At 30.1% G+C, this 13880-nt stretch overlaps 2 pseudogenes; one reads left to right on the forward strand and one right to left on the reverse strand.

Moving 5' to 3' along the window:
• Window positions 1-646: 646 nt before the first annotated feature.
• LOC111302685 (small ribosomal subunit protein uS11y-like) lies at window positions 647-4542 on the reverse strand (annotated as a pseudogene).
• Window positions 4543-6060: 1518 nt separating this feature from the next.
• On the forward strand, window positions 6061-7051 carry LOC111304372 (protein S40-7 pseudogene; annotated as a pseudogene).
• The last annotated feature ends 6829 nt before the right edge of the window (window positions 7052-13880 follow it).

Here is a 13880-nt window from a genome sequence, read left to right on the forward strand (position 1 = left end):
AATTTTTTTAGTATCATTTAAAAAAATTTAATCTTTATAATATTATTTTTTAAAATTTTTAATTCAATCAGAATATACATAGACTAAATTTTTAAAAAAATAATATTATAAAATTAAATTTTTTAAAAATAATATTATAAAGATTACATTCTTTTAAATTATATTATAAAAACTAAAAAATACAAAAACTTATGACACATTTTAATCAATCACACGTGGAGCAGTATGAAAACCATCGTTTTTTTAAGTTATGACACGTGGCATTAAAAATGCTTAGTAATATTGATGGAGTGATGATATACATGTCTAAAAAAATATATGTATGATAGTTTTAGACACATATTATAATAAAAAAATTTAAAACGAAAAGATTTAAAATTTTCCCAAAAAAATATATAGTATTTGACCAAACAAAAAAAGGGCTCGAATAAAGAGTAAGAGCCGTCCGCTTTATGCTAGAAGTAGTAGGAACATGAAAAACGAGATGATAGAATCAAAGCCGTTCATTTAATGCTACTCAAATATAAATCCAAGAACTAAAAAGTAGTTTAAAACTACAAAAAAATCTCAAATAATAACTATTACTAAGTAACCAAAAGCTCTACCACCAAAACTAAAGGGTAAATTGCTAGAATAGAAGGTGATAGTTTACAGCCTTCTCCCTCTTCTACCACCCTTTCTACGGGTGCTGTCTTGGAAATAGGAGTCACATCCTCTGCAAAATAGAATAAGAATAAAAGATTTTGACTGTAATATGCCGAAGACTCGGCATTTAAAAATACTTTCAAATAGTTATTCAAAGAAATGCGTTACCAATACGATCGTTTTGCATCCCAGAGCGAGTAAAAGCCCTGGGGGCAGACCGAGCACCTGGACCAGGAGTCTTGGTTTTGTTCCCACCTGTAACACGTAATTGATGTGAAGAGCAGTGATTCCAAGTTCCTATTCAGTTATCAAAAATTGCAATTTGTCCACACCAACATAAATCAGAAAGTAAAATTGTATGTCTAATACTAACAGGCTAATATATATATAATATTAACTGACAATTTCAGCTTTTCCATGGTAGATAGAAGGGAGTGGTGTATGACCTTGCATCTCTGGGAAACGTCTTGTGCTGCAAGCATAACCGCCAAAGTGAAGATTCATCCTTGTCAGCTTTCACCTTCATACCACCTGAACTTAGTCAAGCATTTCAAACTCAAGAAAAAGCTTCAATAACATAGTGTCACCCTTGCCTTCCACCTTCTTTTACATATGACCAAGAGACACATGTTCAATGAAAAATCATACTACTTGAAATCATACCCATTAAATCTAGTTAGGATCTAGCACATGCACACAATCACCAAGGTTTTTAAGCCAGTCTTAGCTCCAAACAAACTGGTTATCTAAAAGGAAGAAAGGTTTTTTGAAGATCCAAACACCGTAAAACAAACTAATCTTAGTAGCGAGAGAGAACCTTTATTTTAACCATACAATCACCGAAACAAGTACATAGTAAGAAAGCAACGAGAGGTAAAATACAAGACTTGGACAGCTGGTATGATAAGAAAATGAATTAGAAATTCCTTTTCTAGCAATAATCATAATCCATTACCATTTATTAGTCAATATGATCTCAGTGTCATCTTATCTCAACATTTTTTGCTAAGTTGTTATTTATAGGTACTTCAAATTAACCCTTCCCCTCCCAATAAAAGCTGGCAACGAAACATATGCTTAGAACTGTAATTCTGGTATTCTGCTCACCTATAATACGAACCATAGTTTCTCTTCCAGCCAAATCATTCACGTGCTACAATTGTCAAAATACCAAAGGAAAAGAAACTAATTAAAATGCCTCACTTAAACTATTATAGTAAAATAGCAAGTAATACATATTATCAAGAAGAAGAATTCCCTTCTTCACAATGAAAGATTACAACTTACAATGAAAGTGTCATTAAATGATGCAAAATATGTGGGCAAAACCGTAAACATGCTCTCCTTCTCGTACAGCAGGCCCAAGGAAGAGACTATACAATCACCTTTGGCTCCCTAGCCTTTCTCCTTAACTATACAATCACCAAAAAAGAGTTTATTAAGCATAAATAGTATTAAAGTAATATTATTTTGCATCTAATAAATATTTAATTTTTTATTATTTTATATTCATGTTAGGTCTTCTATTTGATATCAATTAATTTTAAGTTAAATGTTTAATATGATAAGTGATGAGACTTGTTAAAGTGATGTTATCTCATATCTAATAAATATTTAATTTTTTATAATTTTATTTAAGTTAAACCTATTTAATTATTGTCGATTGAATTTAAGTTGGATACTTAACATATAGAAGCACATCGACAAAATCCATACAAAGACCCGAACAAAGATAAATACCATTAGTAACCACAGCCAACATTGAGGCATTATGTTACCAAATAGGACTACGATTTTCACATAACATTAGATATACAATGCAAGATGATTGGAGAGTGAAGACAATTGCTAGGTGTTCAAAAGTGAGCAGAAAAGCATAGGCAGCCAAAATTCAGACGTAGATCGTAGTTAAATGAGTAGAGCTCAATAAGGATGTATAATAAAGAAAGAGCAACCTACCACACTGCTCGAAGCATCAATGGATTATAGTTCATTTTAAAGTTATTCTGTTTTCTATTCTATTGCGGCAAAATCAAGAGTTTTGTTCGATTAAATAAGGGGGCACTTCATAAAATGAAATCTCCACGAGCTTCATTTTTTCATTCCCTTTCTTTCCCCAGTTATCAAACTGATCGGAATAAGCTAAAAAGACACAAAAACGTTATCCTTTTCCCCTTGTTTCCCACGTTTTCTCGACAACCAAACATATTTTTCCACATAAATGCATCGAAAAATTCAAAAACTTCTTCGAATAATTTCGAATATATAACAATAGCAAGCCCAAAAAATTTACAGAAAATTTAAAAAATAATAAAAATATGTAAAAAAAATTATATTAAAGAATCTAATGGTACATTTAGATGGATGATAAGATTAATTTTGATGATATTGAAAATTGTGACGGTGATAAAATTAGTTACTATAACTGTGAAATTAGATATTATAGTGGTGAGATTAAAATCAACGTTAAAATATGTATTTGGATAAAAAAGTAGCAATAGTGGTGTAATGAAGAATAATGAGAATAAAAAATGATCATTAAAGATATTAAACTAAAAATTATATATAATATATTTATGATATTTTAAAAATAAAAATTATTAAAAATACAAAAATACTTTTATATTAAATAATAATTTTATTCATAAAAAATTTAAAAACAATAAATGGATATGATAAAAAATTATTTAATTATTAATTTATTTATTATATAATTATAAAATCTTATTTATTTTGTTGAATTAATGAATTTATTTAAAATTTTTAAATAAAAAAAGAAATGGAAAAAATAAGTTAAGTGAAAGGGATATTTTTGGCCTTTTATTATAAATTCAAAGGTAAAAAAAAAGAAAAAAATAAAAAAAGAAAGAGTATAGTTGTATTTGGAAATGACAAACGAGGTGGGAATAAAAATTTCTCACTAAACCTTTATAGCTTCAGTCTATTTTTAATCGGTTCTAGCTTATGCACATGTTGATTAAGGTATACATGTGTCAATGGTGATCGAGGTAAGTGTCGATAGTGGTCGAGGCATGTGCCCGTACCAAGGCCCAGCACGTGCCGATGGTAGTTGAGATATGTGCCCGCACCATAGGCCATATTCTACCGATAGTGATCAAGGCATGGCACATGCCAATGGTGGTTGAGGCAAGTGCCCATACTAAGGGCTGATTTGTGCTGATGGTGCTCAAGGTAACCACTCGTACCAAGGCCCAATATGTGCTGATGGTGTGTTCCAAACATTTCAATTACAGTGAAGCTGTGTTGTTCAAATGACAAATCGCGACACATTTGAGTTGAAAACCATGCTAATCGCATCATGCTGGTGCTTCGGTGGAATCCAAATCCACCCGAGATTTGCTTACCATGGTTCAAACTTAGCATAAGATGAAAGGAATAGAGTCATTGATAGAGTGAAGAGTAGAGATGACAACGAATTAGACTAGAACAGGTTTTTGCTCATTTTGAATTCGATTCGATTTTATATATATAAAACTCGAATCTAATTTGATCTGATAATTTTTTTAATTTTTTTCATATTCGAATCTAACTATACTTGATCCGATATGATTCAAAATAATAAAATATTATGTTTTAAATATAAAATATTATTTTTAATATAAATATAAAATTAAATAAAATTATAAATATATATAAATATAAAACTAAATAAATAATTAAAAGATAATTTTTTATATATATATCGGGTCGGGTCGGGTTGGGTTTACTTAAAACCTAACTCTGATTTTTTCTTACTATTATTTGATTTGAATCGATATCAAATTTAAAAAAAAAAAAAAAAACCTAAGAAGTTGGATCGAATTGAAACTCGTCTAGTACTAATTGAACTACCTTCCTTAGTAAGGAAAATGGGCTTTTAAATGATGAAGGATCCATTTAGATGAGCAGTGAAATTGAAAATAATGATAACAATGAAATTAGTTACTGTAATGAAAAAATTAAAATTAGTGGTGAAATATGTATTTGGATGTAATCGTAATGGTGACAATGAGATAAAGAATTGTAAAAATAGAAAATGATCATGAGAAACATTATATTAAATTTTATATAAAGAATTTAAATTATTTTATATTTATAAAATTAATAAATAATTAAAATTACTCAAATTAGTTTTATTTCAAATAATATTTTATTAATAAATATTTCAAAATTAATTAAATTGATAATAATGTATAAAAATGATTTTTTAAAAAATGATAATAATTATTTTTATTCAAAATAAAAATAAAAAATGAAAATAAAAAATATGAAAAAACTTGTAAATATAAAAATCAAAATAAAAAAGGATAAAAATAGACTAAATACATTTTCATTGCTACATTAAAATCTTGAAAAAAAGATGACGGGCTTATTTGAAAAGATAAAGTTCACTAGTGGTGAATTTTTTTTCAATGGAGCTTAAAGCACTAATTAGATTTTAGAGTTGTGGCATGGTGAACATGCACTTTTATCTAATCGTTTATCTAAGCTAAATGCATTTTTTTTGCATTTATTGTGTAATTGGCACAAATTTTATGATAAACGCAGTTCCGTTTCAATCCAAATGCAGCTTAGGAAAATAAACATAGCTTATAGCTTTCGGTTCTAATACAGGCGGAAAGGCTCTACGCCTCTACGGTTTTAGGGTGGGAAATTATAAAATTTTCAATTTGGTCGCAACTCTCTCTCTCTTTTTAATAAAGATGAATTAAAACCTTTGCTCTTTCCAAATTGAAACTTCAAATCTCATTTGTTTCATGGGTCAGACCAGCCCACTTATTTAGGCATTTTCCTATAAAAATTATATTAAAATAGAATTAATTTATGTTAATATTTTTAAATATATTTTAAAATTAAAATGATTTTCTTATAAAAATATCTTAATCTAAAAATAAAAAATTATAATACTAAAATTTGAATTTGAAATTTACTTAACATTAAACTCCAAATAAAAATAATTTTTTGTACTATTTAAAAGAATTTCTTTTCATTAATATTTTCAACAATTTGATTTAAATAATTTTATTTACAAATTTTTTTTAGAAGTGTTAAGATATGATGATGGAAGCTTCACTGACTCCCCTCTTATTTCTTCACAAACATAAAAAAAAAATCTTCATTCCCTTCAAATTGGTATATCGAACAATTTTTTTCTTGTCATTAGTTAGAGGTTTTGGGCATTTGAGGTCCCCTTAAATCTTCAATTCATTTGACGAATCAAAATATGAGATAAAAATAAAAAAATAAAAAAAAAAGAAGAAAAAGCATAATCTATTATTGGCATTTCCAAAAAATCCGAATCCAAAATATGCTTACGTCGTCGGATTTATCCCAAAAAAATGGACCGACTTTTTCTCGTGTCGGATCCCTAATCCTAACGCCTAAAATCTTTACACTTTAGTTCCCACGTCATTTTCTCGTTCATTTCACACACCCAAGAAAAAAAAAAAAAGTCTCTTTTTCATATAAATGCAGCCAGCAGCCACGAATCTCCGATGAACAGCCCGACCCGACCCAGACCCACGATGGAAGTCAATGGACCTTCCCGCTTCCGCCACCCTAAATCCCCATCAACCGACAGATTCCTTGGCGTTTACCCCCACGTGCCACTATCCGACCATCCTTCGTCTTCTTCTGCGGCAGCGGAAGAGCTCAACGAAGATGATATCTTCTTCTCCGGCGACTTCTCTGACAAATCCAATGGCTTCAACTCTGCCGGAGGCCTCCAAAATTCCCTCCATCAAACAATTTCTCCTTCCTCCAGCCCCCGTAACCATAAATCATTCCCTCACTCCGAAAAGTTTGGAATCCTCGCTGCCATTCGCGACCCTTCACGCCCACACTCCCATTTCTACCAAAAGCCCTCAATTTCCACGTCAGCATCCTCTTCCTCCTCTGCCACTTCATCATCCTCGTCCTCTTCTCGTTTAATCCCTTCGATTCCGAAACCGCCACAAGAACGAATCCCAATCGCTTCATCTTCCTCTTCTTCTTCAGGAAGGTTTCATCAATCCGTGCCGGTTAACGTGCCAATGCTGGCAAAAAAGATAAGGAAAAACCGAGAATTTGATGACGATTACGAGGTGGAGGTGGAGGAAGAAGGGGAAATGTTGCCACCCCATGAGATTGTGGCCAGGAGCTTAGCACAGTCCCCTATGTTGGCTTGTTCAGTGCTCGAAGGCGTGGGACGAACCCTAAAAGGGAGGGATCTAAGGCAGGTAAGGAATGCTGTTTGGAGACAAACTGGATTTCTTGATTAATTGGGAAAGGAATTTGTGTTTTGATATTTTTTAATTTTCTTCTAGGGTTTTGATTATTGACTGTTGGATATGGAAGAGAATAAGTATTCCATTAATGTAATCAAACTCTGATTTTTTTTTTTAATGTAATTTTAATTCTTTTTTTATGTGGTTTTTTTTTCTTGCCGTAGATAAAATGTGAAAAAGAAAAGAAAAGAACGAAAATTGGAGGTTATAACATAAGAATTTAGAAACTTGAATGTAAATTCCTTTATGCATATTGCGAAGTCATCAATGTAATATTTGCTAGATTATAGGAAGGAAGTTCTTCACTAGTTGTATCGGTATTAAAGAAGGTCAACATTCAGCTTTATCATCGCACATTGAAAGTAAATGGCACTCTCTGGTGCTATATTATGCAGAGCTGATCATCGGAATGGTAGTGCTAGGGAGTTAGGGGTCTATCAACCAGTTAAATGCGGTGAGGTCTTATTGGAGAATGCTGGGTTTGGGCATTCCTTGGTGGCTTAATAGCTTTGAACTTTCTTTTTTGCGGTTAAGATGTTGGAGGTTTTATTGTTTATATGTTGCTAGTGTGAAGGGATCTGCACTGTCTGGGATGATGATGGTGGGTTCGGTTGGTTGTTTAAGTGTTTATCTGGGAGATTAATGATTACATCTTGGTCTATTTAGATACAAATGCTAATTGAAACAGAAATAGAAAGTCGGAGCTTGTTATTGTCTAACAAGGAAAAACTAAATAGTTGGTGGCTAAACTTTTGAGTTGCTGTTCAAGTCATCAATTATATACTGTAAAAACCTTGTTGAAACTGATACATGTGTCTCTGAGAACTCATATCTGTTAAGCACTGAATGAAACTCCTATAGGTCTTAACCTTCATAGCAAAACTAAAGAATAGATGGTCTACCAAAGCTTTTGAATTTCAGAGGAAAAAATCATATTTTGCTGTTCAATTCATGACTTATATACTGCAGAAGCTTTGCTGAAATAGATACAGTTGCCTCTGATAACTCATAGATGTGTTAACTGTTAAGCACTGATTAACTCCTATATCTCAACCATGATAGCAAACTGAATAAAATGGATATATACAGGAACTTCTGATTTAAGAGGATAGAATCAATTTTTCCTGAAGCTTTTCTGAAGTTCTCCAAATCATCATACTTACAGTTCCCTTACCAAGCAAGGTGATTTCCCATGCTTCCATCAGCATTTCTTCTAGGAAGTTATCCTCAATGTGTTCTGAATTTAAGATTCTTTTTCAGGTCCTTGACCTCAAGGAAAATTTGTAGCAAATATCATACAGGATATCTAATTCAAAGCATAATCCTGATTGAACTTGAATAAGTTGCACAAAGGTTTAAATAGTAATAATGAACTTGGAAAAATACAAAATTACATGTAAACATCTGCTATGTCCTCCCTTCTAGACAGAGGAATCTGAGGACAGGGCTGAAGCATAAGAAAAGAGAGCCTTAAATATGAGATGAGATCTAATATTTCCTGGGTTTGCAAGTGTCTTTTAAATAGTTCATAGGAGTTTGGCTTCTGTCTTCTGAAGATCTGAGACAACACTGATAGAGGAATTTCCTTTTACTAAGATGTTATCAGATATTTTATAAGTTTTGATAAAAGAGAAAGGTTGAAGTTGTTGGTTTTATTATGGACTCTCACTGAAAATGATTGGCACTATATTTTTTTTGTCATGGATTAGAACCTTTTATTTGCACTAAGGGGAGCTTCTTCATGTAGGATAGTGTTTAGGTAGGAGAATTGAGTGAATGCTCTATTTCATTTGTGCAACTCATTTGAATAGAAGTTGTATTCATTTTAAGGCACTTCAGATGCCATTCTATGTATTGGTAATGAACTTTTGAACTTTTTACTGCGGTGCATGATATCCCTTTTTTTGTTGAACCACTTACCTGAAATGTTCGAAGTTTGAAGTTTGAAGTGCACAATGTGTATGTTAGTATCATGAGATTGCTTGTGAAATTATATAGCAGTTCACATTGACAAATGCAGCTCAGTTTGACATCTAAGTCTGTATTAATGTTGTTTACTAATTACTTTAACACCTGCATTGGGCTGCAAGAACTAGCAGTCATAGAAGTCAATATATTGATGAAGGCAATGCTAATACCATGTGGTATTCATTGCTCATCAGTAACTTGTTTCGATTTACATTATCCTCGTTGGAAGACAAGATTCATGGATAAGTCCTTTGGATATTAGATCCATAGTCTAACACACTTGATATTATTGTTAAAACTCAAAGAAAACTCAAAGAAGAAAATTTTTCTAGTGCAGATTTGCTGCATTATCTGTTAAAACTGTGGATTGTTTTGTACTTTATTCTCAGAAACAAGCAGAGCCATAGATGCTCAGTAATTTGTTCCAAAACTGTTTTTCTTTTAGCAAGGTAACTGTGTTTTCAAACTGTTGGTTACTCTTGGTGATACTATTGTTTAGCTTTTGTAATTCGAAAATCTTGCCATTTACCAAAATTCCTTCTATCGAACCTAGTGTTCTCAGTGATTTAAGGGTGTCTTGTTTTTAAGACATTAACATTAGAAAAGTGTTGATCATTTATATGATTGAATGGATATACGATTTAACTCAATTGATTCATGCAATCATCCATAAGAGGTGACATTCAACAAGTATGAAGTTCAAATTTCATTACCTTTAATCTTTTATTTTATTTTCATGTTGCAATCTCTTTTATACTAAAAGATATAACATTTACTTGAAATGTCTTTAACTTTGCCTGTGTCAATGAGAATTCCTAAAGAAACCATAACTACTAAACCAACTTCATAAAAAATATGTAGAATCATGAGTTTGGTTTGTAATTGTTCATCGTATATAGGAATATATAGTTTACTGAATATGGCATTTCCTTGGAATCTCGTTGGTCGTGTCTTAGACTTTCCTTCTTTGCTTGCCTTGGTCCAAGAGAATTCAGAAAGAAAGTGCTACAACTAAAGTTGTAAAAGTGAATTTATCAAATCAGGTAAAATCACGTGTCTTGTTGTATTCGTCATTAGAATATGAACTGTCAATTGAAGATTCCATTTAATTTCAACCTTAACCAGGTTGTAAAACCACGCCAGAACACAACCTAGAATTCACACAATTAATTAGGAGTTTTCGAGTTTGGTATTTCATTATTTCAGGATGGAGAAAATAATCCTCGACATTTTTAAATATTGGCTTTGTGCTAGTTTATAGAATAGCGAGTGTCATGTTCGATTCATTTATATCTTGTGTCTGACTTTCTCTGTCATTAACACCGTAGACAAAATTTTCTTCAGTGCTCCATCTCATTGTCTGTTTTATCATCAGTTATTTGCAATATATGCTTGTGGTTGTCACTTGGTTGTATGGTTGCAACTCATTTTTATTGGTTCGGAGGAAGCCATTATTGCCTAGTTTCAATTTCGACGAACAATAAGGTAATGTAGATTTAGTTTAGCGGTTAGAACTTTGAATGCAAATTGCAGATAAGCATTTCTTATTTGTTCAGTTAGAAAGAAAAAGAAATAAACAATAGATTAGCAGCTGCAGTTATTGAAAAAAAAAATTTGAAATAAACAATCCATTTAAAAGAAAATTTCAATAAGAAGATAAATTTTTAATTTTGGTAATCAATATTTAGGTTTAATTAAAAAATGGTATTTACCATGACTGAATGTAAAAGGTTTCAAGAAGATACCATATGAAGAAAATTATATTTAAATTAAGTACACCTTAACAGCATGCCTTTGAAAGATTCAATGTAACAATTAATAAAAGACGAGGGTGATAATTACTAAACACCATGGACAATGTTTTTGATTTTCACCATGGATATGTATACAAAGTTCAAAATAGTACTTGAGGTTCGATCGAATCGACATCGAAAAAGTTGATTTTCAACCAAAAAAGAAATTAAAGCTTACTATCTTTTTTTTTAAAAGTAAAAAAAAATTTGAGATAGAAAAATTACTTAATTTTTCGAATTAAAATAAAATATATCGTATTTAATAATTATAATTATAAATCGTATATTTAAAATAATTTTAACAAATAATTATTAAAATTTAAATTTAAAATCTTTTAATTGAGAAACACGAACCATAACCAATAGAGTCAGACTTACTATATTTGTTTGTATTGAAAGAGACCTCCCATACAAACAATAAATGCTGTGGATCCTCATATATATACTGTTCAACCTTCTGGTCTAGTACATGCTGGCTTATATGAAAATTTTTTTTCTAAAATTAAATTTTCATGACTTTTAATATAAAAAATTAAAAAAATCATAAAATATATTTTTAAAATATAAAAAGTAAGAGTTTTAGATATTTTAAAAAAATTAATTTGAGATATCCACAAAAATTGAACAAAAAAAAAATAAACAGAAAATTTTTTAATTAATTTTTTAAAAGGATCCATTTAATTATTCAACCCCATCTCTTATGATCTATCCTCTACAGAACTTGAAAAGGAATATCAGTAGTAATGGAATACAGTTTTGGGATGGTAAAATATTTGAATGCATAAATAATTTTTCTCGTAAAATTGGAGGTATAATGTTAAGAAAATATAGACAATACTCAAACAGGTCTTCAAATTTTGTTTTCAAAAATAAAAATTAGTTCTCAATTTTTTCTTATATGAAATTAAACCTATAAATTTAATTTAATTTAATTATACCCATCAAAATATTGAAAATAACTAATTAAATAAATAAATTCAATTCTCATAATTATTTATTGCATTCTCTAAAATATTTGTCATTCAATTCATTAAAATTAATTTGAGTAAGCATATTTTGTAAATGACATCATTAATTAAAATCTTTTTAACAAAAAATTAGATATTATATAATATCAATGCTTGAATTATAATAAAAATAAACTTTTCATAATTTTAATGTAATGTAATATAATATTAATAATTTAATGATTTGTTTATCTAAATTAATCTCTAAAAATATGTAAATGAATTGGATTTGAACCATTCTCCCATTAAAAAATCAAGATATGACTTAATTTTTTAAATTAAAATAAAATATATTATATTTGATAATTATAACTGTAAATTATATATTTAAAATAATCTCAATAAATGATCGTTAATAAAACTTAACTTAAAAATTTTTTATAAAAAAAACGAATCTTAACCAATAATGTCAAACTTACTATCTTTGTTTGTATTGAAAGAGACCTCCCATACAAACAATAAATGCTGTGGATCCTCATATATAATACTGCTCAACCTTCTGCTCTACTACATGCTGGCTTATATGATATAGGAAGGGGAAAGTAACTTTTTCCCACCCTATCATTTACACTATCTTTAGGTTCTATACCTGAATTAAAAATCCATCAACTTTTCATGAGAAATAATTAAGGTAATGTGAAAGCTGCAACATCAACCAAAATTAATTGGCAATAATTCAACAGTTAGAACTTGAAAGTTTCAAGTTGAAACAACATGCATAGCTTAAAGAGACAATGAATTCTGATTTCTATAGACATGAAAAAAAAAGTTTTAAGATAAAAAGTCTAAACCATTTGAAAAAGTTTTTTATTATAATTATATCTCAAACTAGATTTGAGTTTAATCTAATTGTCGGGCACAAGATAATTTTTTTTTAGTATATAGTTAGAGAATGTACTTACATATGACGGTAGAATTTATGTATGGTGAGTTGTGCTCTTTTTTCTCATGGACGACTTGTGATGTTGCAACCAAAAGGCCGAAAAAGGTATTCATACTCTTGCGACGAACTCAAGAAAAATATGAATTTGAAGTGCTTCCATTGTGCAATTCATGATAGGTGTAATAGGGATTCATGATCAATGTTAGAAAAAGTAGGAAATCCTTCTGATATGTCTTCATCTGCAATGAATAAATGATGTGCAAATGTATCCCTTTTTGCATACATGTCTATTTAGATTGCTGGCTTAGGTTTTTGCTACACTCTTTTGCACGATCGAATATAAGTGGTGTTAGGTTTTCAACGCATTAGAGACCCCGAATGGTCAATTTCTTATCAAGTCGGCGGAGGAAAATGGTTGCTCTTAATTAGCGAAGACAAAAACGTTGAACCCATTGCAGTACATTTGCAGCTGTAGTCCAAGAAAAATTGTAATGCAATTTGGAATAGACAAAGTAGGCATATATCTGTAAGTATATCCTGAAGAACTGGGAAGTGCTGGAGATCAGTGTTCTAAGACTTACCCTACATCATTTATTCTGAGGCTTTTCCTTGTGGGAAGAAGAATTCCAATGACAAACAAACAATTCTTTAATCTCACAATTCACATCTAAATACTAAATCTAGACTCCATTCTTGATGAAAAAAACATAATGGTGTCGTATTAAATTTTAACAAAAACTAAAAAATACATTTTATGTTTTTCGTAATGCATTTCATGTTTTTTGTATCAATATGAATTATAACATGTAATTTTCGTATAAAACATGATACAAATATATCAATTATTAATATTTTATAAGATATAAATATATGAATTACTAGATCTGTTTCAATTTTTTTGGCTAATTGATCTACTTCAGCTTGAAAAATGTGAAATTAGTAGACATTTCATATATCCTCTTTTTTCTTTTTTTTTTTTAAACTAAAACTGATACGTAGGATTTTACATTTCTTCCTACTTTCATTTATTGGCACTCAAGCTGCAAGAGAAAAACCCCAACCACCATTGTATGGATATATTAAATGTCACAACTAAGTAGCAGATATATAATCAATCCAGCGACATGATCATATATATTCAATTTGAGGCATGATATCATTTTTATTTTTTATTTTTTGACTGTGGGTTTCTCACTTTTTTTCCTGCTATATCCAGTTCCAAGTGTCATAATTAACTACATTTCTGTTAACTCTCACCCCCCAATCTTTTCCACTTGAATGTTGACTGGTGGCTGCATTTATAATTTATGTCATAGAG

This window comes from Durio zibethinus, chromosome 13, assembly GCF_047325235.1.
Source record: "Durio zibethinus cultivar Kanyao isolate XHJ-2024 chromosome 13, ASM4732523v1, whole genome shotgun sequence".
Lineage (NCBI taxonomy): Eukaryota > Viridiplantae > Streptophyta > Magnoliopsida > Malvales > Malvaceae > Durio > Durio zibethinus.